Raw genomic sequence first — 22,102 nt, 5'->3', positions numbered from 1 at the left:
TTGTGGCGCCGTCCTGTTGAAACCACATGCTGTCCAAGCTGTATTTTTGGCCCGAATTGGAATACATGGAATATTCCAATTCGGGCCAAAAATAATCGATAATCATGGCACGATAACGATCACCATTCACAGTAACGTGGCGACCACTATCGTCCACGAAAAAATATGGCCCTATGACGCCGCCGGCATGCAAACCGCACCAAACAATTATCTTTTGTAGATGAAGTGGTTTTTTATTAAGCACGTGAATTTTCACCCGCATATTTTGTTCATAGACAAACCCATTGAGCCAGAAATGAGCTTCATCACTAAAGATAATTTTGCGATGAAATTGATCATCTAGGCTAAGCAGAGCTCGTACAGAGCTGGAAATCAGACAATATAGTACATATACTACTTTTCCTTTGTAAATACATACGTATAAAGATAATTACAACTAGACAGGGCAAACAGACATGTTCATGCACATAATTGTTTGCCCTGGATGGGAGTCGAACGCACGACCTGCGGCGCCAATGGCAAGTATCATCCAACCACGCCAACCGGCTCGTCAAATTTATAATTACTTGTTTGAATTTCTAACGTTCTGAAAATTAAATGAAATAAACAGTTAAAACAGAAATATGTTTGTACAAAAAAGTAGGGTGGGTAATAAGGCCTACGAATAAATTCGGTAAGCCTTAATACCCGCTGATACCATGTATAAATAAAGATTAAATAAATCAATATTAGACTCACGATAAAATTTTTAAACATCAAGTTCATAGAAACCGAGAAAAAAGAAAACTAAAAGGTAAATATTTATAACATAAATATAATATTTAAAAAAATACTTACGATTGATTCGGACGAATTCTTATTATTTGAGTCGCGAAACTGCTCCTCTCCATGAATATCGTGACGTTAGTGCCCTCGGGCAGCGCGTTCGCGCCCAGAGTCGGCGAAGATCCCGCTTCCTCCTCAGTTTCACTCGGAGCGAGCTCGGCAGCTGGTCCTGACGTCTTCTTGGTGTACCTCCTTGTATGGTGGCTGCTTCTTTGGCTTTCTGGATCGCCTCAGAAATTTTAGTAGCAGCTCATTCTACGTCTTCAGTCGTCGCGACCGGGACCGTGAGCTCAAACTCCGAGAGCTCAGAGGAGTAGCGCCTCCAGTTAACCTGCAAACGTGGGGAACGGGGCACTGTAAAGTCGCGCTGGAGGGCGATTGTGACTACTATAGGCAGATGTTGCGTGTTGAGGTCGTAATTTACCTCAACATCCATAGGAGTGTCTAGTCCGTGATGCAGCACGATGTCCAGGACGTCCGGCTGGTACGTAGGGTTGGTCGGTATGTGGGTCGGCGCTCCTGGACCCAACACACCGTAACCCTGTCGTTCGTATCCTCGTGCAGGTGCCTACCCGCCTGGGTGATGACGCGCGAGCCCCAAGCGTGGTGCTTCGCGTTCAAATCACCCACGATCAGTGTAGGCAGCGGCGAATCGAGAAGCGGCTGTATGCTGCCTTTGCAGAAGCTCCATCTCACCAGCATGCACACGCACCCCCTGCGTACGTAGACTCACAAACGGTGCATGTGCAAGTTCTTCGTGTATGATGTCCCTCCTCACCAGGGCTGCAGTTCCTCTGAATGGGTAGCTCCGGGGAGAGACTTCATCTCGCCGATACACGAAGAAGTTCGGTATTCGGAGCTCAATTTCGGCCCAGAGATTGGTCTCGCCCAGGAGAATTACATGTATATCCTGCGATTGGGCGAGTAGGGTCAGCTCCCGGACATGGCCTCGTATGCCGCCTGAGTTCCAGTATAATATTCTCAGCTGGAGTTTAGTTTCGTAAGCGCGGTAATTCCAGCGTCCGGATGATAATGGTAGTGTCCGGGCCTTTCGCACTGACCGAGGTTGTCTTCTGCACAGGGAGGCACTTCTTGCCTCTCCACCGGCCGCGTGGCGGCAGCCGGAGCGGAATTTGTCTCCATCGCTGCCTTCCTGGGCTGCGGCGTCGATGCCGCCGCAGGCTCAGTCTTGGCTGGCCTAGCTGCCCTCTTCTTCTTCCTCCTCTTTTTGTTCGACTTCCGTAGAGGTTGACCCCTGGCCGTCGGCTGGTTTGCTGGTGGCGCCAGATTTGCTGGTGTCGCTAATTTAGCTCGCCCCTCCGTGGTTTTTTTCAGGGTAGACGGCCGTTTCGGTTGATGGTCGACTACTATCGTCGCTCTGGGTTCTGCGACGATAGGGCGACCGACCATCTGCCTAGGTGCTACCGGGGGGACACGCTCTTTATCTCCCCTAGTTTGTACTCTCGGTCCGTTTGGGCGAGGGGCGGGCACGTTGATGCCCCTCCTTCTTGCCTCTTTCTTGCTACGGTCCTTAGCGATGTGCGCCTTGGCACAGTTTGCGCACTTGCTTGCACTTGCATTTGCATTTGTTGGTGGATCGAAGATCGGTCTCGGACAGTCCCTGGCTAGGTGTTCGCCGGCACAGCGAACACACCTCTGCTGCCTATGACAATTGGCCGAGGAATGGCCAAATGCCTGGCAGCGGTGGCATTGAGGTGGGCTCTTCGCGTCCCTCCAGGCCTCGACCAGCAAGCCGGGCATGCACAGGAGCTCGGTTACTTTGTATAACTTTTTGAGTTCCTGCTCCTTTAGGTGCGCCAGCTGGACAAAGTAGGCGCACCCGTGCCGACTTCTTCCGCCTGGGATCGCCTTCGCGCTCTGTACAGGGAACCCTAGACTGCACAGGGCAGCGATCACCTCTTCCGGGGGTATGTCTAAAGGCAGCCCCCTAATGGCCACCTTTGTCGGCAGTTCCGCGGCTGGACTGTAGCAGAACCAGGATATTGATTTATCCTGGCTCATAGCCTCCGTCAAGTGGCGCTGTATAACCCGGAACTCCTCCGCAGATCCGGGCAGGAAGCGCACTCCCTTTCCTAGAGTGCGTGCGTTCGGGGCGTGCCCAAGCTCACCCTTCAAGACCTCGAAATGCCTCGTCCAGTTCGGCAGACATTCCACCGTAATCGGCGGGTAGCTCGAACGAGGTGCCTTTCTCGGCACTGGTACCGGTGCGGGGGGGGGGCCTGACTCCTGGGCGACGCTGGAGCGGCAGCTGCCGCCGCATAGGAGACCCCTGACGGCCCCGGTTGTGGCGATGTGGGACGGGAGGCTGTCCTCCCCTCGACCGTCGATGGCAGGGCCGCGTAGCTCGTCGAGCCGCGCGGCCAGGTGTCTTGCGACCCCCCCTCCATCGGGGAGGGGGATCGCGGCGGTGGTAATTTCTTTGGCAGTCCTTCTGCGCTTGCATCGCCTGCCATAGGCGATGCCGCGCGCGATGATGACGTCGGAGCAGGGGAGACGTTAGTCTTGGGACGTTTGTCCTACCCTTCCATCGATTCCGAAGAAAAATCCGGTCTCGGGCGCTTAGCTCCTTCCGCGCCTGCTGTAGACTCAGCTACAGTGGCGGCGAAGTCTGCTTCATCAGCCCGGTGCTCCTCTTCTCCTCCGGTTTCCGCATGTATAATGCGTATGTTGGGTCGCAGGGTGGCGGCGGGGGTGAGGGTGACAGGCACGGTCGAGTTATCGAAGACGTCTCTTCGAACAACTGGCAACAACAAATATTGGCAACTAACTCAATCGTAAAACAGAATCACCATAAGCCGCCCACCAAAGGACTACTGAAGTCCTTTCAAAATAAGTAAAGTCAACAAAATTTATAGATAATCGTGTTTTGAGTTTGCTCCTACAACAATCATAAAAGTGTCGGTATATGGAGCGGTCTGAAAGAATTTATACAAATAACAATAGTAAAATAATAAATGTTAACAACTATATAGCACTAATCTTTTTCGATGGGTAACGCACATAGTTTGGTTACGCATCGCTTTGTTATACAATCACCACTCTTCACACTATAGACTCTGGTAAGACCGTCAGGACCAGGATGCTTGTCGATTATTCGTCCGATAAGCCACTTTTCTGGTGGCAAATTGTCCTGTTTTATGAGGACAATGTCTCCTATCTTGAATTCGTCTTCGAGTTTTAACCATTTCGGTCTTTGTTGCAGCCGCGTCAAGTATTCTTTTTGCCATCTTGACCAGAAGTCATTCAGCAGTTTTTGCGTGTATTGCCAACGTGTCAGGTTGCTTATTTTAGCGTCTTTCAGGCATGGTTATTTTAGGTTCACATCAGGCATGGTTACAAGGGCTTCAGTTATCAAAAAATGACCCGGAGTTAATTGTTCCAATGTGCTGTCTTCCTGCGGGCACAACGGTCTCGAGTTCAAGCACGCTTCACTTCCGCAGAGAGCCGTCGTAAGCTCTTCATAGGTAAGGTTAGTGTTAAGGATTCTTCGTAGATGGTGCTTAATAGATTTCACACCCGTCTCCCATAAATTTCCAAAATTTGGGGAGTAGGCCGGGATGAAGTGCCATTGTGTTCCATCATTAGCAAGTAATTCATTAATTTCTCCATCAAAATGTAGGCGAGCTTTCCTCCAGGCTTCAACCAGATCTTTGTTAGCACCAACAAAGCTTCTTCCCTGATCAGTCCAAATGTTTGTACATCTGCCTCTTCGTGCGCAAAATCGTTTAAAGGCACCAATGAATGCAGCTGAAGTCAGATCACCAACCAAATCTAAGTGGATCGCCTTCGTGGACATACATACAAAAATAGCTATGTACGCCTTGCCAGTTTGGGCTCCTCTGCCCCTTTTTATTAAAATTCGAATTGGTCCCGCAAAGTCGACACCGGAGTTAAGGAATGGTACGAGCTGGTTTTACCCGAAAAGTTGGTAAGTCTCCCATCAATTGTGTTTTTACCCTAGCCCCATGTCTAGCACATATCAAGCATCGATGGATACACTGCTTTACTAAGGACTTCGCGCGGAGTATCCAGTATTTCGATCGCAGGTAAGTGAGCCTCAATTGCACTCCTCCATGCAGCGTCTTCAAATGTGCTTCTGCGACCACTAAATAGGTAAGTCTGCTTGCATGACCCAAAATGATTGGGTGCTTCACTTCATTAGCCAGTTCAGAGTTCCTGAGCCAACCGCCCATCTACAGGATTCCATCTTCGTCAAGGTAAGGATCTAGTGCTTTTAGTTTGCTTGTTTTCTTAACTCTCTTTTTTGTTTTTAACGATTCTATATCTTCTGTAAATTCCTCTTCTTGTGTTCTTTTTATACAGGTTTGCATCGATACATGTAGTTCGTCAGTTGCGATTTTGCTATCTATTCTATTTTTTAATGTTTTTTAGTTTCAGGAATCTTCGGCAGTATGTAATTGTTCTAAGTAGCTCTAATAGTGCATCAAATTCATCAAATTGTGTAAGTAGTTTCTTCTCTTGTTCATTTTTGTTGTAAGTTAATTTTAAATTTTGTATTTTATTATTTTTCCTTTCAACCTCTGTTTGCATAATGTTTAGCTTAGTGAACTGTATCTTCGATTGTTGTAACCAGTCTGGCCCATGCCACCATAATTCACACTTTTCAGATTTTCTACTAACATCCCCCTGGAACCAACATCAGCTGAATTAGCTTGAGTTTGGACGTGATGCCACTGACTGCAGGATACATTGCTTGTAATGTCAACAACTCTGTTTGCCACAAACACCTTCCAGTTGTTTGTATCTCCAAATAACCACGACAGGACAATGGTAGAATCTGTCCAAGCATAAATTTGAGTTGCAGGTATTCTCATTGCTTAAGCAATCTTGAGAGTATCAACGCGCTGCAGAGCTCCAAACGAGGTAAGGATATTGTTTTCAACGGAGCCACTCTTGTTCTTGCTGCGATAAGTGTTGTTTTATTCGTATCGTCTGGGTAAGTCACTGCAATATACTACAGCGCTATATGCTTGGATGGATGCATCGCTGAATCCATGGAGTTCTATGGACTCTCTGTTGGCGGACTTCGTACCTACCCATCTTTCTATGTAGATTCCATTCACATTTTCAAGGTCAGATCGCAATGTGATCCACTTGCTGGCTATTTTAGAATCCAATGCACGATGCATTGGATATTTTAGAATCCAATGCATCGTCCCAGGTTATCTTTTCAAGCCATAGATCTTGCATTAATATTTTTGTCAGAGCGATGCTAGGCGTAATCCAGCCGAGTGGGTTAAACAAGTTTTGGATGTCAGACAGAATGCTTCGCTTCGTGATCACTTAATTGATTGAAGGTAAGTTTAAATTGTACTCGAATCTGTCTTTTCCATTGTACGCAAAGTGCCTTTATTGTTCCATCAATTTTCAATTCCAGATTAGCATTAGACGATCTATCGCTAGGATCAACTGTTTCCAAGAATTCTCGGCTGTTGGATGACCATTTCTTTAGTTCGAATCCACCCAAATGAATTCTTTTCGTATCTTCATCAACTTCCCATATTGTTTTCAGTAAATCTTCTACATCAACTTCTTGTTTCATGACCGTTAAGGATTGCTCATGCTTCCTGACCTTGATGTCAATTCCACCCATAAGGATCCATCCCAGATATGTATCTTGTGCGCATGGTGTACCTGGTGGACCTTTGATCAATCCCTTCTTCATAATGTTTACATACTCATTGACACCCAACAGCAGATCGATGTTACAGGAGGCGGAAAATGTTTCGTCTGCCAGTTGAATGCCAGCAAGGTGCGGCCAATCTCTTCTTATTATTGTGCCTGAATGTATGTTAGAGGTCAAGGGCTTCGTCATCACGTAGGCTTTAATAGGTAAAATGAAATTGTTCCATCGTGATAATACATTTACATTTACTTCATGCCTGACTCTAACCTTCGTGGACTCAAGTCCAGACACGATAAGATCTACTGCTGTCTTTTTTAGTTTCAGGATCTGAGTTGCCTTCGCACTTATAAAACATGCTTGAGATCCTGAGTCTATCAGCGCCTTCAATGCAATAGTGTGTCCAGGTTCATTCTTTAAAATTACTATTGCAGTGGCTAATAGTGAAATTGTCTGTTTCCGCCCTGCGTGATAGTGTGACGCAACCATTGCTTGAACTTCTCCTTCTTCTACATTTGTTTGATTGGATGACATCGGTTGATTAGCTAAAACATGAGAAGCCGATGCCTCCCCGTAGTTAGCTAAGTGTAGAAGAGTGTGGTGACATCTCTTACATACACGGCATGATGTTGGCAAACGACACCCAAACACTGAATTTCCAACTCCGAGGCAGTTGAAACAGAGCTTGTTTGTTTTGACATGTTCTCTGCGTTCATTTGGTGACATCTTGGTGAATATGTTACAATGGCATAACGTGTGCGCATCCGTACATAAAGCACAACTTCTTTGCTTTGGTCTTTCCGTAGCTGTAACGTGAAGGACTCGTTCCTTGGCAAGCTTCGTAGTAGTGTATATAGCGTATAATAAACTTCAACCCGGCGCTCGCTGATCGCTCAGGCATGCAGTTCTTTTGTTCTCTCGGTAGCCGGTCGTCGATGCAATGTTGAACTTCCGTGCGGCTCGAAGTCGACCATATGGTGAGGTAGTAAGATTCAGTTTAGCTTGTGCCGGCGGATCAATTAGAGAAACACGTCTTTCCTTCGTAAATGTATATTGGCAACTAACTTAATCGTAAAACAGAATCACCAACCACAAACGTTAACGTACCCGCTTTGGGCTACCTTCCCTTATATATTTGTTGTAAGTACCTACTACTTGTATTCTGCCACATGTATATTCCACTAACCCGCATTGGAGTAGCGCGGTGGAATAAGTTCCAAACCTAGTATATACCCTTAACCTTACTTTTTTCTAACCAGAATGACATATCACGCTTCTTACTTTAAAATCACAGACTTCCAAACTATCATTTATTCTTTCCTTATAGTTAAGCGCGAGCGAAGCCGCGGGCAACAGCTAGTTCCTCCGATATATTTTACCAGTTTTCGTCTACCTGTTGTATAATGGGAAGGTGGTAGGTATAAAAAGTAGCCTATGTCCTTTAAGATTCCAGCTTGCGTCATACCAAATTTCATTAAAATTGGTCCAGTTTTTTAGCCGTGAAAGCGTAACAGAGTTACTTTCGCTATTATCGAACACAAGTGTAATTAGTTAAAAAAAAGATAATAGATGGCGTTATATGTATGTATCACATTTGTATTTATGTTCATGTAAAATTAAAAATACGAGCATATATTCCAATTGAAAAAAAAATTAAAGGCAAAAGGAAATCATGGATAAATGTATACGTTTTTGAAGTTTTATGAAATTCAATAATATTGTTATATTTCTGGCCGCAATGGGTTCATTGTAATGGCACACGATCTTTCTTAATAACTATACATCGGGGCCGGATGGTCGCTGGACCTCTCGAAGAGCTTAGAGACTTGCTCACCCGTCGCGACGCAGCTAATAGATACCCGATTGAGAACAACAAAAAGTTGCTCTGGGATCTACAAAGGGAACCCCTTTGATACGATGGGACAGGAAGCTGAGTAAGCTAACACCGTCTCACACGGCCTTCTGGTCCCTCTCTCGATCTCTACGGAACGACACGGTCAACAAGTAATAAAACAGTAACAGTAACAGCCTGTGAATATCCCACTGCTGGACTAAGGTCTTTTCTCCTTTTTGAGGAGAAGGTTTGGAGCTATTCCACCGCGCTACTCTAATGCGGGTTGGTGGAATATACATGTGGCAGAATACAAGTAGTAGAAGTACTTACAACAAATATATAAGGGAAGGTAGCCCAAAGCGGGTACGTTAACGTTTGTGGTATATAATTAAAACGACTATCAAATACATACACATTTTAATTATATATGTATGTATGTATGTATTTAACATGTACCTATCACTAAAAAACTAAAAACAACAGACACTTCTGTCGCGGATGCGCCGCAGTGACGATCGAACGGTGTGCTGGTTTTATAAGCAGGAAGCGTGCGATATGTGAATATTTGAATTTAAATTAATGTTTGCGGTTATTTTATTAAATCTACTAATCAACAAAACATAACATATGTTTTTATTGAATACTTTTTATTTTATTCACAACGAACTTTATATAAAAATATATATATAAGACAATTACTAATTTTTATTGCAAGAGGAGAAATAAAACTTCAATTTGTTGCTCTGTAAACAAAGAATGCAAAATTTTATTTATCGAGTAGGTCACACAATCATAATAAACTTTACAAAAATAGCACAGTCTTACCTGTAAACAAAGAAACGACAATAAAAGTTTATTGTTATCACCTCTCGATTGCACTAATTAAACTTATTACAATTAACTTTATTATTCAAAAAACACCAATTCATGCAAATTCTTCTTTGACAATGACAGCCAGCTTGACGCGACGCGCCGCGGCTAACTGTCGAACTAACGGTGCGCGCGCGTATGCAGATTAAAGAAAGAAATCATTTTCTTTCTTTACATCTCCCTCCTCCAGGGTGAGAATTACTCAGTAGTTCTCATTACAATTGCATCTATTATTCAGCACTATCCTCTAAATCACTTATATTGTCTTCCATTCGAATAAGTTTTGTTATATGGTATAGGCTTGTATCCTTTTTTGTTCTGCCTGTTTTTATTTTGTATATTGTATTCGATATTTTGTCTGTTATTTCAAATGGGCCGATTCTTAAATTATCCAGTTTTTTCCTATTCAATTTATTTCCGTTTTCAATATATACTAGTTCCCCTATGTTGAATTCACTTTTGTCTTCTGCCTTTATCAAATAATTTCTTATTATATGTATGTGATCTGATCGTTCTTTCTAGTGCTTCTTTTCTATTTTTGATCCAAGTTTGTGTATCTATTGGTTGTCGTAGTTCTTGTGGCAAGATGCTGGTGACTTTTCCTTCTAATAAATATACTGGTGCAAAACCTGTCACTGAGTGCTCGGTTTCATTGTACTTATCTAAACATTCCCTTGCAATTGTTGTCCAGGCTTTCTTTTCCGTTTTTTCATTTATTTTGCACCTCATTTTATTAACCAGCGTTTGGTTCAATCTCTCATTGAGTCCGTTTGAAAACGGACTATCAACTGCAGTAAAGATTAGTTTTACATTATTATCTCTCAAAAATTCTTTGAATTCTTTTGAATTTAATCCTGGATACTGATCTGTAAGTAATATTTCAATTTTTTATTTCTCAAGAACTTTTTTCACTAACTTAATGAAATCTGTAGCATTTTGTGTTCTTGATGTTAAGATGAACGCAAACCTTGTGAAATGATCAACTAACAAGTGTAGAAATTTCTTTGTTGATCTTTGTCCTCCAAGGCCACCAATAGTATCTATCGACATTATTTGAAATGGTTTTGATGCTGGCCTTAAATGTGACATCAATCCGTATTTATTTTGGCCCCTAGATTTATTCTTTACACAGGTTTCACAATTACTGCATTTTTTTTTTATGTTTCTCGTTAGGCTATTTGCTGTATAATAAGGACTGATTTTATTTATCATTTGATTAATCCCTAAATGGCACCATTCGGTGTGTATTTCTTTTATTAGCTTTATACTTGATTCTTCAGATAATATAATTTTTTCTCTCTTTCTATTTTTTTGTATAGTATCCCATTTCTTTCAATTAATTTGTTTTTCATTTTCCCTATTTTTTCGTTTTTCTGTTGGTCGGCCTTTATGTCATCTAATGTTATCAAATTTACCATTTTTAAAATTTCTTCGTCATTATCATTGTCTTCCAAAACTGGATTTCTACTGAGACTATCTGCTTCAGTGTTAATTCTAGTGGTTTATGATCTGAAAAAACTGTAAATTTTCTTCCAATTAACCAGTATTGCCAGTACTTGATGGCTTCTTTAATTGCTAAGCATTCAAGGTATATTGCCTTCTTCTTTTTTTGTGAATCATTGAGTTTCTTTGAAAAGTAACCAACAGGTTTTTCTTTTCCATCTTTTTGAATTTGTTTCAATATTGCACCTATGCCATTCAACGAGGCATCCGTGTAAATCGTAATAGGTAAGTCTTTATCAAATATTTCCAGTACTGGTTGTGAACATAATATATTCTTAATCTCAGAGAAAGATTTTTCGCACTCTTTTGACCATAAAAATTGAACATTTTTCCTCAGTAACTTATGTAGTGGATCTAATATTATTGAACTATTCGGTATATACTCGTGGTAAAAGTTAATCTTCCCTAGAAATTGTCTAATGTTCTTTTGGGTTTTTGGCGTTGGGAATTTTTGTATCGAAATAATATTATCTTTGATTGGTTTTACCGTATTGTTTCCAATAATATGTCCCAAGTATTTTACGCATGTTGCTGCAAAGGTGCATTTTTTAAATTTTAGCCTGAAACCTTCGTCTATTATTGCGATAAGTACTTCCTCTATGTGTTCTATGTGTTTTTCAAATGATTGTGAAAATATTAAGATATCATCAATGTAATTCTCAGTGAAGTCCCTCAAATTATTATTTCTTAATATATTTGATAAAATTCTCTGGAATATTGCTGGTGATGTTTTCAGTCCAAAGGGCAAGCAAGTCCATTGGTAGTGTCCATCTTGTGTGACAAATCCTGTTTTTTGTCGGTCCTCAATGCGTAGTGGTATGGACCAAAATGCGGAATTTATGTCAAGAGTGGTAAAATATTTACAGTCTTGATTTTGTATTTTCATCTCTCTTAAATGCCAGAGTAACTGGCGCTGCAAAGGGGCTATAAGATTCTTCAATTAAGTTATTTTTTAGTAAATTTGCTACTTGCTTTTCTATTTCTATTTTGTCTTCTATTGTGCAACGGTACGGCCTTTTGCAGCAGTATTTGTCCACCAGTAAGTCTATCCGAGCTTCATATTCTTTTACTGTCCCTACATCATATTTATCTCTGGCAAATACAGTATTATATTCATCTATTAAACTTTGTATTTGAATCTTTTTGCTGTTTTCCAAGAGCTGTAGGTTTGTCACGAATTCATTTTTATTCACATGCTCATTAAAGTTGATTTTAGTTGTTTCTATCTCTTCAAATTTCTTCATGGTATCTATCTCCATCTTTGTCTTTTGCAATATATTTAGGTCTTCATCTTGAGTTAATCTGAATTTTTTATCATATCTAGTCCTATAATGAAATCTTCAAAATCAACCTTGTCTATAATGAAAACATCTTCTTGTCTATAATGAACACATTCTTCTATATCAAAAATTTTTACTTTTACATTTATTAGTCCTTTTGTGTATGTCACACCATTGACCGTTTTTAATAATATCCTATTTGTATCTTCTGAATTATTTTGTATTCGAACTAATTTTTTGTTTATTAGAGAGACTTGGGAACCCGAATCATATGTTCCGTTCACTTGTATTTTGTCTCCTAATCTAAGTTTTTTGTCTCTTCACTTAGATTTACTTCTAATACAGAATTACTTCCAATCATTTTGATCTCTTTTCCTTCTTTTTTAAACCAACATGACTGTTCTGGGTGGTACCAAGTACCTTTATTTAAGTCCTGACAAATTTTGCATGGCTTTTTCCCTCCAATGTATTTCTTACTATACTCTTTCTCTTCTCTCTTTTTTATAAAGCTTTTATTAATTACCAAACTTTCACACTTACTTATTTCATGAAGTAATCTCGTTGAGGTTTCACACTTTTCTGGATCAATTCTGTTTCTAATAGATTCAGGTAAACCAGCTGCTATAAGTGTCACCAGGCTTTTCCCACCAATATTCTCGTCCATATCTAATAATAGCTTTTCTTTTCTTATGGCGTATTCCATTAGTGATCCTTCTTTATATTTGTAAAATATGGCATACATTCCCGTATTCCATCCTCTATCAGCAAATGAATCTAAAAATTTACCTTTCCACTCGGACCATCCAGCCTCTATTTTCAAAGTTTTCAATGTTGCTGAATGCCAGTCTGCACATGATTTGTCTAAGAATAATCTTAATATTTCTATCTCCGTTGTATCTTTCTTAATATCAAATCTATTGCATTCATTCTCAAATGTTTCTATCCACTGTTTTGCATTCGAGAATTTACCTTACTAAAAAAACAAAATGTATAGTGTATTAATAATAATAATAAATGTTTATTTACAGATAAATATCCATAGTGTTAGTTACAAGCTTATTATTATATATATTATTACTTAATATTTACTTGTCGCAACCGGGTGAATTATTTCGGTCAACGCCATCTAGTGGTATACTCGAGTTCGAGACTACGTTATGGAATCGTTTCCGGAACGCCAGCGCCACGTAGCGTCACTCGATGGAGTTTGTGTAAGCATGCGCCAGAGATGAACGTCGGACATCACTACTCTCCGAGCGTTCGGCGCGTGCGGTCACAGAACCATCGCGCATTCCGGTCACCTACTTAAACTGTGTTACTGAGTCATTATACTGTGGTTGATTGTACAAGTGTGTTTTCTTGATCCTTCGTCACCCACCGATAGACGCCCACATAAGAAAACCATGAACTATAACTGTGGTGATGGCCCTCCGCCGTCATACTTATATTTTATATTATTTAGCATACATAAGGGGTCTCAAACAACGAGTTGATCATGAAGATCCCCCCAATGCTTAACAAATGGAATATCCATTTTCAGCATCGATGTATTCAGGATACCGTTAGAATATCCGCGCATCCTAGCCATTATAGACGCTGCTCTCTTTCTAATGATGGCATAGAAGTTATCCACACGGGCTTCAGCAAACATCAGTGATGCACTACAAAAGCGTGGCAATCCCAACAGTATCCTGAATGCATCGTCTGCATATCTGAAATCCTGGGTGACTATGTGACCCAGGTATTGGTATGCTTAGCAACGCTATAAAAAAATTCTAATAATTAAGAAAGTTTTTTCAGAAAATTGTTATTATTATATGTTACAGATAAAATTAAATAAATAATTTTTCCATATTCAAATATTGTAACCCTAAAAATTTTAATTTTTCAATATTTTAATTTTTATTAAAATATTGTATTTATTTTACCTAATCTAACCGGTTTATAAAATAAATTACGGTTATCGAATCGGCAGTCATTGTTTTCTATGCTGTTTGAGAGATGGCAGCTCTACGTGGTTCGCCGTTCGGTCGTCCTTTGGATCGTTGAGCAGACGCCGGTCGTCTACCGACGCCTGTCAGTTTTAAACGATTAAATATATTCCTTTTTATTATATACAAAATTATACTGACGGAGGGTTCCTACGTCATCCACGTTGTAAAACTTATTTGAGAGGTTCGATCACCAAATCTCTTTGTATCAAAACCACGCAATATAATAATAATAATAAATAACTTTATTCACCAAAAAGAAACAAAGACAAAAAAATTAAAGTACAAAACCATAAAAAAGAGGTAACAATATCATAATTTGGTGAAAAGGTCGTAGTCTCAGCTAGGCTGCTTTTCAGTCTACGCCTTGTACGTATGCTGCCAACACAAACGCTACATATTCTACTAACTCTACTGGTGGTAGAGCTTTGTGCAAGCTCGTCTGGGTAGGTACCACCCACTCATCAGATATTCTACCGCAAAACAGCAGTACTTGGTATTGTTGTGTTCCGGGTTAAGGGTGAGTGAGCCAGTGTAATTACAGGCACAAGGGACATAACATCTTTGTTCCCAAGGTTGGTGGCGCATTGGTGATGTAAGCGATGGTTAACATTTCTTACAATGCCAATGTCTAAGGGCGTTTGGTGACCACTTAGCATCAGGTGGCCCATATGCTCGTCCGCCTTCCTATTCTATAAAAAAAAAAAATACATTCAGTGCAGTAAAAGGTAAAAGGAGATAAAATTACTTAAATAATAAAAGTTAAGTCCAGAGGGTGGATCTACCAGTTATCTGCCCGATAGCTGGTTGGAATCACTACGGGTACGCGACCCCGGACTGCTCTAGCTACTAGTGTCACATTCCTGTATCTTCCGTGATCACAGTATCCTCACCCCTCTCCTTAATACGCTGTTTCCCAAAATTATCCTAGCGTCACGCCAAAGAAAAATATAAAATTGTTCGGTGGACTCAACCGAGGAATGGTTGCTGATTTGGAGCTGTTGGAGGCTCTGCTGCTTTTCCGGTGGCCTGCTGTTGCTGCTGGTACTATATGCTGCTTCGCACTGCTTTTATTTGTTTGCTCACTCATTGTGACACTGCGTACAGGGTTTGACTAACCTGCTTATCTATTTAAATCTATCACCTAATTTTAACCGATGCCAACTCACTTACAGCTTACTCACTTATAATATTTTATTGTATTAGTGTTAACTTAATTGATCTTGAATTGAATAATTTTATAATTAAAATTTTATAATCCTTATGACGAGTTTTATTAATGTAACGGTCTTGGTGGAACGAACCCCGAACATACGAGAACACCGTGACAATATATAACTTAAAATATGTTAAAAAGTATAATTATCCAATATTGTAATGAACACTGGAGCCATTTTTGTATTTTTTTTAAATAATTTTGTAATTTTGTGGGCAGGTCGAAAACGAAACTGGACGTCTAAAACTCCCGCGATCATTATTGCTGTAAAGCATTCGAAACGCTGGGAATCAAAAGCCAAAATGAATCCACGAAAAAATCCAAACAGATAGTTTTCTTTATAATAGTTGCATGAATCTAAGAAATAATTATAATATTAATTATTATAATATAATATTAATCTACAAGAAAAAGAGGGAAACAGTTTTAGTATCTTGTTTATTTATTTAGTCTCTTGGAAGTTTATATACATATTTATTTTATTTATTTATTTATTTATTTGGGAAACAAACAATTATAATTACACTTAATAGTAAAAAAACAAATATAAGAAAAACATAAATCAATCAAGTTTCCACTTAAAATTAATACAAACAAATGACATATTATATTAAAAATAAAAACAAAAACAATAATAATAACTGATATATTTAATATGATATATTAAACATATCAGTTAAATATATTATTATATTAATGCTTTGCTAGTTATACATGATTTTTTTTATAGAAAATGTATATTTCAAACATTTCGCAACTTCTTTTAATATGCAAGTACAATTTTTTTATTATATAAAATAGTTTCAATTTCTGCTAAGTAGCAAAATAAAAATGACTTGGAGCGCCATCTATGACCCTACGATAGTTATTAAGAGAGATCGTGCCATAACAATGAATCTTGCTCTTATATATATATTCTTAGAAACCAGATCAGAAGGGATTTTTTTTAAAAACAAAATTACAGAAAACTAGATAATAATTTTAATCAATTTTACAAAATCACAAACTATTCGACAATTTTTACTAATGAATTTATGTAACAACAATTCTCCTAATTTAATTCAAAACTAACCCTAGCAACACGACACTAACAAACTTAATCGCAATGGATTACAAAAATAACACAGTATGACACCAATCGACCGAACATACGATAGCAAAAAGAGACCTGTCTACCGTCCACCCTCCTTTAAATACACTTTCTCCCACTACTACCCTCCTATATTCCTACACAGCCTTTCCTGACAGAAGACCGTCCCCGGGCTTCTTTATTTTCAACTGTCACGATCCGTTTCCACGATTGGGACGGAGAGCAGGGGATTTTCTTCGTTCACAGTGGAGGCAGCTAGTTCTGAGAATCTCTGTATTCCTGAGGGTCCTTGTTGCGGCTCGATCTCTTCCACAGGCTGTACAACACCGGGACGCAGGTCGACACCGGCAGTTAATTCCTCTTCTTCAGTATCTGCGTCTGTAACATGAAAATAAAACCACAGATTTTTCTGCATATTGCGAATCAACAATGTTGTCGACGCTGATAGCTATCATAAGCTAAGCTCTCTTTTTATTTTACATGAAACCTGCTCCAAGACAACTGACCCACAAAGTCAAGTTGTCGAACACACAAGGATAGCATGTCTGATGCTCTCTAAGATATATTCAAAACGAAGCAACTCAATTACCTGGGATAATGAATCCGATGCACTCCAAGATATCAATTATCCCAGGCCAAAGTCACTCCTGTGATAACGCGTCCGATGCACTCCAAGACAACAGTTATCACAGGCCCACAATTATCCGCGGGATAACCACAGTCCGATGCACTCCAAGACAAATGGTTATCCCCGCCCAGCCTCCCGAGGATAACCACAGTCCGATGCACTCCAAGATAAATGGTTATCCTCAGCTCAGGGATCCTACAGTAGCGTGTCCGATACACTCCAAGACAAACGCTCAATTATCCGCGGGATAACCACAGTCCGATGCACTCCAAGACAAATGGTTATCCTCAGCTCAGGGATCCTACAGTAGCGTGTCCGATACACTCCAAGACAAACGCTCACCGTATCAACTTATTAAATTTGCCTTACTTTAGCCCCGAGGCTATAAGATAGTATTCCAATCATAACAAATAAACAAAACATATTGGCTCATAAAGATTTTAAAACATCAGTAAATTCAAAGCTGATCTTAAATTGCAAGCAAAAATAGAGCAGACACTCACCATCAAAGAAAGCAGCACAAACATCAGGGGTCTATTCTCCACGCCACGGAACAATATATTCCGCAGCCGCTTGAGTCGACTTACCATACGAGCCAGCCTAAGCTGCAGCTCATAGCGACCGTGTGGAGGTATCTTCACCACCCGGTAAGGTCCTCGCATACACGAGTCTAACTTCCCGGTTGACTGCGCTCAGCACTATATCTAGGAACGCGCGTCGGTTCCAATATTCGACCGCACTGTCCGGCTGCTGCACAAGAAGTGTCGTATGCGCCGCTCAGCCGGTGAATCATTGACTCCGTCGAGCGTCGACAGATGGGGCTAGCGTTCCAGAGATGATACGATTGCTCCGGTGAATTATTGACTCCGTCGAGTGCCGACAGATGGCGCTAGCGTTCCAGAGATGATACGATTGCGACACGGCCATCCTACTTGCACACGTCCCAGTGTGACGGTTAATCTGCAATAAAATATCCACGAGAATACCTTGTTCCACTCGGTCACTCCTGACCACACTACCTTTTTAGGGGTAAAGTACAAAGACATCAAAACGTATAACTGTGTTTTTAATTTTTAACAAAATTAAAATACAAGACAGAATCTGTTCCGTACTGAATACTCGTGTTTGACCAATACCGGTCATAGCAACAACATTATTAAAACGCTTGCCACTAAACTTGGCTGCAAAGCTTTCTTTAACTAACGAGCATTCAGCGCCAGAATCATAGGTAAAACGAATCAGTTTACCTTTGTGTTCTAATGTACCGGATGGAGGTTGCACGACGCAGACATCAATTCGTCGCTCGCCACGTACTGCGGCTGCTTAGCAACAAATACTAAGGAGTGTAGTTCAAAGGTTTGAGTGGGCTTACGTCTCCTGTTAACGTAGGCGTCCTGACGGGCTTGATTGTCACATATATGTTCAAACGCTCTCTGACGACTCATCTCACGAATGGCTTCCCGATTACCACTGGAACCTTCAAGAGCTACATCCCGTATCAAGCTGCGTATGAGCGGTGTAGCCGTTTCGACGCCTATGAGCAAGTTCAAGGCAGAGTATCGCATCGTCTTGTGTTTTGTTATGTTGAGATTCAGTTGTAACTTCCACATAACCGCAGGCCACTTCTGCTGTCGGTGGTTGCACTCAATACGGACCATATTGAGTACGGTACGGCAATATCGTTCAACTTGTAAGGCAATCTATGAAGTATTGACGCGCGGCTTGTTGGTCGGCACCCCAGTGAAAGTTGACTCCCTTTCTGGTTAGAGTTGCTTTACATTTTTCGGTGCTACTGAGTCAATCAAAGCTCGCACCTTCTCATGACTCGGCCTAACCTGACCTTTGCTAATTGTGCGACCTAAGCTTTCTATATTGATGGCTAAAAAGGCACTTCTTTTAATTAATAGAAAAACCCACACATCTATCAGTCTTGAGTAACTTGGAACACAATATCAACGCATTCGTTAGCAGTGGCTAATAAAAATTATCCACTAACAGCGACTGTCAAGTCACCGTTAACGATAAATACCGACTAGTAAGGCCAGTTCAATCTTTTCCTTATACTCTCAATCGAAAAGCGCAGTACATGCTTCAGAACACAATTACCAATGCGAGACCAACACTCATTATAACTCCATTGACTAAATTTTAGCACGATTTACCTCCTGGCACTAAATATCAATGTCGAAATTAGAGATATAAAAATATTGGTTGGATCTCACCGAAGTATCGATAGATCGCACTAGCATCGTGGTTCGTGGCAGAACTCACGGAACGCCTTGGCGAAGACAATGCCGCAGAATCCCGATGCTCCACCATAGTCACAATCACTACCCGAGGTCGCGGCAGCGCCCCTCGCGGAGGTGAACGGTTTACCCTTCCAATGACGTTAATCGATTTCTGCAACGAGAGTCATGGTAAGCGATTGTTCTTAGACAAGTTTCTTAGCTATTATTGCGGAAGACCATTGTTAATTAATAATCCAAATTATCGCAATGAAGTACAAGCTAACTTGTGAAGTTACTAAGAAACTTATAATGTACAACACATAGTAAGACACGGTGCCTATCGCTTTTAAATAAATGGAAACATACTCACCAGAGTTTTTCATTGTATAATAATACGTTACCACACATTTTCTGCAGTCACTAAATAATAATACTTTCGTAGGGTAATAAAATAAATCGTAACTGCTTTAATTTAATTTGCATAGCCACGGTCCTATTTCAGGAAGCTGAGCGTATCAGAACACATGAGGTTACGATCCCACTTCTGATCTTAGAAACCAGATCAGAAGGGATTTTTTTTAAAAACAAAATTACAGAAAACTTCTGTACGAAGCACCATACTAGATCACGACCGATTTCGCGATGTCGCAAATCTGGGACCTCGTTTCCGCCGGCGGAAACGGTGTATATGTATCTTGTGTAGTGTTTTCCCTACGAAGGGAGCGTTTGCGACAGTTATGCTGTCGTCTTTGTCATCAAGGACGTGCATTGGACGCCTGAGTCTGTGCGGGAGGTTACCTCTGAGGGAGGTATATGAGCAGGCTTGTGCTATCAGCGGATTGCCGTGTCGTTTAGCTCTCTCAAAATACGCCGTAGAGAGCATTTTGAGATACTTAGCGATCGAATCGATTTTGAGGTCCTTTTTTTTTTTTTTTTTTATAGAATAGGAAGGCGGACGAGCATATGGGCCACCTGATGGTAAGTGGTCACCAACGCTCTTAGACATTGGCATTGTAAGAAATGTCAACCATCGCTTACATATCCAATGCGCCACCAACCTTGGGAACTAAGATTTTATGTCCCTTGTGCCTGTAATTACACTGGCTCACTCACCCTTCAAACCGGAACACAACAATATCAAGTATTGCTGTTTTGCGGTAGAATATCTGATGAGTGGGTGGTACCTACCCAGACGAGCTTGCACAAAGCCCTACCACCAGTAGGGCATACATACGTAACGTTGACCTTGTGAAGGTCAACGTTACGTATGTACCATGGCGAGTTGGTAGCGATACGAAGAAAGCGATTTTGAATCATCTGCAGACGTTTGATCTGACACGGTGAGCAGTGGGCAAAGACAGGGCTCGCATAGGTCATTATGGGACGTATGAAGGTTTTGTACAATGTCGTCTTATTTCTAAGGGACATTTTACTCCTCCCACATAGCATCACATACAGTCTTCCTAGTACGAACGCTGCCCTGTTACGTACCCTTTTGATGTGGGACTGGAAATTGAGTCTCCTATCGAGTGTGACTCCTAAGTATTTAACTTCGGATTTCCACGGGATAGGTTGGTCAAACAGGGTTATGTTTCCCGGGTTGGCCATATGATTTCTAGTATATATAGGATTGCGGGTGAAGTGTACTGCTACACTTTTATCCGGATTAACTTCGATTCTCCACTTCCGGAACCAATCGCCTAGTGCGTTGGCCGCGGATTGGAGACGCTTTGTCATGACTGCCGTCGAAGGCGTGGTTGTATATAAGGCGGTATCGTCCGCGAAGAGGGCTAAGTTAACCCTTTGGGTTGGGTTTGGAATATCATTCGTGAATAACGAATAGAGTATCGGGGATAGTGCGGAGCCTTGAGGGACTCCTGCCCTGATGGGGCGAGGTGATGACAAGGTGCCTTCAACTCTGTAGCGGAAAGTACGATTCGTCAAGTAGTCTCGTATGATGAGAACGAGTCTGTCTGGCAATCCGAGAGTGTATAGTTTATATAATAAACCATTGTGCCAGACTTTGTCGAATGCTTTCGCTACATCGAAGAATAGGGCACCCGTCGAGGTGGTTCTACCGATGGCGAAACCCTTAAGTATGTCTTCCGTTAGGCGGTGGACCTGATTGACGCACGAGTGCCCGGCTCTAAAGCCGAACTGCTCGTTAATTTGAATCTGATTGGCCTCTACGTGGGCTTTGATTCTTGCGAGGATAACTCTCTCGTAGACCTTTCCGAGCGTGTTGAGGAGGCTAATGGGTCGATAGCTCGTGGGTTGATTCCTGGGTTTCCCTGGTTTAGGGATTCCTATGACTATGGCTTCTTTCCATTGGTCTGAAAAGGAGCATCCTGCCAGAAGGGCGTTGAATATTAGCACGAGAAGTGCTATTAGTTGTTGCGGGAGGCGCTTAATGGCTTTATTACTAATCCGGTCCGCACCGGGCGATTTTTTGACTAGTAATTTCTTGACTATCGATTCGATCTCCTCGACTGATGTCGGTGACAACGGTTCGTCCGTTGGTGGCACAGAGCTGATATTATCTATTAATGTGTCGACCTTTAAGAGGTGTTCCGGGTCTACCTCTTGGTTGCTCGGTGAGCATTGCGTTTCTAAGCTATCGGCTAAGCACTCGGCCTTATCCAAGTCGTCTGTTGCGGGCGGGAGATTCGGGCGTAACAAAGGAGGCATGTTCGCGGCTCGTTCGCCTTTGAGGGATCTCGGCATCGTCCAGAACGCTGTGTGCGATGGTTTGATTTCCCCTAGGCGAGTACCGTAATTATCATCACGGAATTCGCTGAAACGGGCTTTGACGTCCCTCTGAAGGGCCCAGAGTTTCCTCCGGTTTTCTGGTGATGGAAACGCGTCATGAGCTCGTGTGGCGGCGTTTTTCCGAGTGATAAGATCTTTTAAGTCTTCAGGGAGCTCCCAACGTTCGTTAGGGCGAATTTCGACCTCCCTGGAGCACATGTCTA

This window comes from Nymphalis io, chromosome 29, assembly GCF_905147045.1.
Source record: "Nymphalis io chromosome 29, ilAglIoxx1.1, whole genome shotgun sequence".
Taxonomy (NCBI): Eukaryota; Metazoa; Arthropoda; class Insecta; order Lepidoptera; family Nymphalidae; genus Nymphalis; species Nymphalis io.
This window is presented reverse-complemented; position numbering follows the sequence as displayed.